At 39.9% G+C, this 4,432-nt stretch overlaps 1 pseudogene; it reads right to left on the bottom strand.

Annotated features, from left to right (window-relative positions):
- Positions 1–671: 671 nt before the first annotated feature.
- LOC148571945 (uncharacterized) lies at positions 672–2,867 on the bottom strand (annotated as a pseudogene).
- Between the last annotated feature and the right edge of the window lie 1,565 nt (positions 2,868–4,432).

Below are 4,432 nucleotides of genomic sequence, written 5' to 3'. Positions count from 1 at the left end.
TACTTAACAAACAACTCCACTTGCAACCAGATAAACACTTTAGCAAGATACATAAGGGTTCCCGGATTCAAAACAATTTATAACAGCAAGGATTAAGTTTAGATACAACCGTTGAAGTTGCATCCCTTTGGTTCTTCCTTCCGTTGTGTTCTTTTTGAGTTATGATGCATAATGTCTTCAAATGGTGGTTAGTTCCCTGCACAATTCTCAAAAGTTGCTTGCTTCTCAAGCCCTTAGGTGACTGGTTAGTATGCATGAATTGAGTGTGGCTTTTGGATTTAATTTGGTATGGGAACACCAAACTTAATTCCTTGCCACTGTCTCTAATGCAACAGGTTGTTCACTTATGAATTCTTTTGGCCTTGCTAAAGGTTATAGAACCAAAACTAAAAAGCAATTAAATGGTTGAATAATTTGTCTGATTGCTTGGAGCTAGCATTATGCAGGAGGTGAGAGTATGCTTTTAAATGAGATTTTGGTGGAACACCAAACTTAGAATCCTTCATTCTCCCTTAAATTGTTTTGGCGTGCTACACCAAACTTAGCTCCTTGCAATACATACTTAATTATTCAACATTTTTATTGAAAAAACTATGAAAAGAAAACTACCTCAGGTTGGGTTGCCTCCCAACAAGCGCTTCTTTATTGTCATTAGCTTGACATTGATCCCCTTAGGGTGGTTGATGACTGAAATGTCGCAGCTTATCCCCCCTCACTGTAAGCCTTCTTTGTGTGCCTTGATGCTTAATTTCAATGTGCTCGAGAGAGAGTACTTGGTTAACAGTGTAGTGATCCTCAGTTCCCAGTTGTTGATATACTAATTGCACCTTGTCGCCTTTGGAGAATCCTTCAGTTGGGATTTTTTTATTCTTCCACCCTTTGTGAGCCTTCTTCTTGTTTTTCTTCCTTTTTCTTGTTAACCTTTCTTCCTTGACAGTAGCTTTAGTTGTGGCACTTTCCTTCTTGTTTATCTTCCAAATTTCTTTTTGAGTACCTTCTTTTCCTTGCATATGTTCATTCTTCTGCTTTACTGAATTGTTGATTGCTTGCCTTGGGAAACAGTCATTGATTACTTGGCTTCTTTCTTCAGAATTTTGTTGTTCTGGAAACACTTTCAGAGTAATGCTTTCCTCATGCATCCTGAGAGTTAGTTCTCCTTGCTCTACATCTATGATGGCTCTGGAGGTAGCTAAAAATGGCCTTCCCAAGATAATCGAATTGTTTTCTTCTTCTTCTGTTTCCAAGATTACAAAATCCGCAGGATAAATGAACTTGTCAACCTTAACTAAAAGGTTTTCGATCACTCCTTTGGGATGTACTACTGACTGGTCCACCAATTCCAATGACATCTGTATTGGTTTCACCTTCTCTATGCCAAGCTTTTTCACTAAAGAGGATGGAATCAGATTTATGCTTGCTCCTAAATCGCACATCCCCTTGTTGATAAATAGACTTCCAATGGTGCAAGGTAGGAAGAAACTTCCTGGATCTTCCAACTTGGGAGGGAGTCCTTTTCTGATGAGTGCACTGTATTCTTCAGTGAGAAGTACAGTCTCCTTCTCCAGCCAGCTCCTTTTCTTGTTAATGAGTTCCTTCAAGAACTTGGCATATAAGGGCATCTGTTCCAATGCTTCAGCCAGGGGAATGTTGATTTCCAGCTTCTTGAAAGTTTCCAGGAACTTGCGGAAGTGTTGATCCTTGGTTTCTTTGTTGAACCTCTGAGGGTATGGTAGTGGAGGTGTAATGCTCTTCTCCACTTGCTGCTGTCCCGGAATTGCTTCCTTTGAACTATGTGGCTGGTTGTCTTTCTCTTTAAGCTTCTCTGGGGCATTTCTTCTTGTTGTCATGTCTTCCTTGCTGGCTTCCCCTTTCTCTGATGATTCTTTGTTGCTATCCAAAGGCTTCTTGGTTACCTCCTTGTTGTTGTCTACCAATGTCTTTCCACTCCGTAGTTGTACAGCTTTGCACTCTTCTTTTGGATTAGGAATGGTGTCACTTGGTAGTGAGCTTGAAGGTCTCTCAACAGAAATCTGCTTGGAGATTTGCCCAATCTGCCTCTCTAAGCTCTTCATGGAGGCTTCATGGTTCTTGGTTGTCATTTCTTGGTGTTTTCACATTTTGTCTATCAAGGTTTCCAAGTTAGTGATTCTTTAAGATTCTGGTGATGCTTGTGGTGGGTTGTGAGGTGTGGATGGTGGATGGTAGGCATTTTGATTGGTGGGTTGGTTATTGGATTGATAATGGTTGGGGTTGGGGTAGTTGTTTTGAGGTTTTCTGTAAGGGTTTTGGTTAGTTTGCTGCTGGTTGTTGTTTTGGTTGTTTCTTGAAGTGTTTTGGTTTGAGTTTCTCTGCCATGGTTGTTGATTCTGGTTGTGATTGTCTCCCCATCTGTGGTTTGGGTGGTTCTTCCAGGATGGGTTGTAGGTATCACCATAAACTTCATTCTGTCCAGAGTTTTGGTTATACATGTACTGCACTTGCTCCTGTTGTTGCTCTTCTTGGCTTTCTTCATTCTGCACACATACAGTTGATGGGTGGCTTGTGTTCACAGCTGCTACTTGAAGGCTGTCAATCCTTTTGGCCATTTGTTCAAACTGTTGTTGAATTTGTTGTTGCATCATCTTGTTTTGAGCCAAAATGGAGTCTACTCCTTCCAGTTCTAGTACCCCCTTTCTCTGTGATGGTTGGCGGGTTCTTTGATGAGTAAAGAAATATTGATTGTTGGCCACCATGTCCACAAGATTCTGGGCTTCCTCAGCAGTTTTCATCAGTTGTAATGAACCTCCAGCAGAGTGATCTAATGCCTCTTGAGATTTCAATGTTAGGCCTTCATAGAAATTCTGCAGCACATCCCATTCATTGAACATCTCCGGAGGACACTTTCTGATTAAGGCTTTGTACCTCTTCCATGCTTCATACAAGGATTCGGCATCTAATTGTGTGAATGTCTGCACCTCAGTTTTCAGCCTGATGATCCTTTGGGGTGGATAGAATTTGGCTAAAAATTTAGTCACCAAATCATCCCAACTAGTGATACTTCCTTGGGGAAAAATTTCAAGCCATTGTGCAGCCTTGTCCCTTAATGAGAACAGGAACAGCAGAAGCTTGTAAGTTTCAGGATTCACGCCATTGGATTTGACAGTGTCACAAATCCTTAAGAAGGTAGATAGATGCTGGTTGGGATCTTCCAATGGGCTGCCTCCATAGGAACAATTATTCTGGACAAGTGTAATGAGTTGTGGTTTTAACTCGAAGTTGTTTGCATTGACATTGGGAGTTAAGATGCTGCTTCCACAGTGTCTGGGATTTGCAAAAGTGTAGGAAGCCAACACTCTCCTCTGTGTTGGATTGGGATTAGATGGATCTCCTTCCATCTCGTGATATTCTTCCTCAGATTCTTCCTCTCCAACAATACCTTTCCCTCTCTCAGCTCTTCTTAATCTCCTGAGAGTTCTCTGGTCAGCTTCGGATAAGATAGGAGTAGCTCTCCCTGTACCTGACATACAAACAAAACAAGAAACACACAACCAGTGATACTTCAATCTATTGCTAGAATGAAGTTTTAGTTAGCTTAAGCAAAAATTCAAACAGTTAGTAGGTTAGTCAAAATTAAAGAAAAAATGCTTGATCTAAACTACCACCTCACTTAATCATTGTCAATCTATTCAATCCCCGGCAACGGCGCCAAAAACTTGATGTGCGGAAAACGATCCGACACAAAACTCACCGGTAAGTGTACCGGGTCGCATCAAGTAATAAAACTCACGGGAGTGAGGTCGATCCCACAAGGATTGAAGGATTGAGCAACTTTAGTTTAGTGGTTGAATTAGTCAAGCAAACAAGTGTTGATTGTGTGAAATTGTGTTGACAGGAATTAAATTGCATAGAATGTAAAGGGGAGTGGGTGATTTGCATGAAATTAAAGGGAAAAAAAAAGAAAAAGAGCTGAATCTTAAAGAACAAGAAATTAAATGGCAGAAACTTAGAACGCAAGAAATGTAAATTGCAGAATCTTAAAGTGCAAGAAATGTAAATTGCTTGAATTATAAATGGAATTGGGAAGTGGATTTGCAGAAATTAAACAAAGAAAAGTAAAATTCAACAAACAGAAATATAAAAGATGGATTCAATTAAACCGGATCTCAAATGAAAATGAAAATAAACTTGGTGTAGCAACGAAACAAGGAAATTGAAATTGAAAAATGTAGATCTCAGGACCCAAGAGACTAGATAACCAAGTCTAGATCTCAATGCCTTCCTAGATCCAAATTGAAAATTCGATTGCAAGAAAAGTAAAGATCAAGTAGTAGAAGACAAGAAATGAAATCGCAAATTCTCAATGACGCAGTAAATCAAAACAGAGAGATCTCAAGGTGAGCTTGAAACAGAATTTCTTCAATTCTCAACACTCAAGACTCAGACAAAGTGTGTA

Source organism: Arachis ipaensis, chromosome B3 (genome assembly GCF_059453495.1).
Source record: "Arachis ipaensis isolate K30076 ecotype BB chromosome B3, ASM5945349v1, whole genome shotgun sequence".
Classification (NCBI taxonomy): Eukaryota; Viridiplantae; Streptophyta; class Magnoliopsida; order Fabales; family Fabaceae; genus Arachis; species Arachis ipaensis.
The sequence above is the reverse complement of the archived record's forward strand: the minus strand, read 5'-3'. Positions and strand labels throughout refer to the sequence as shown.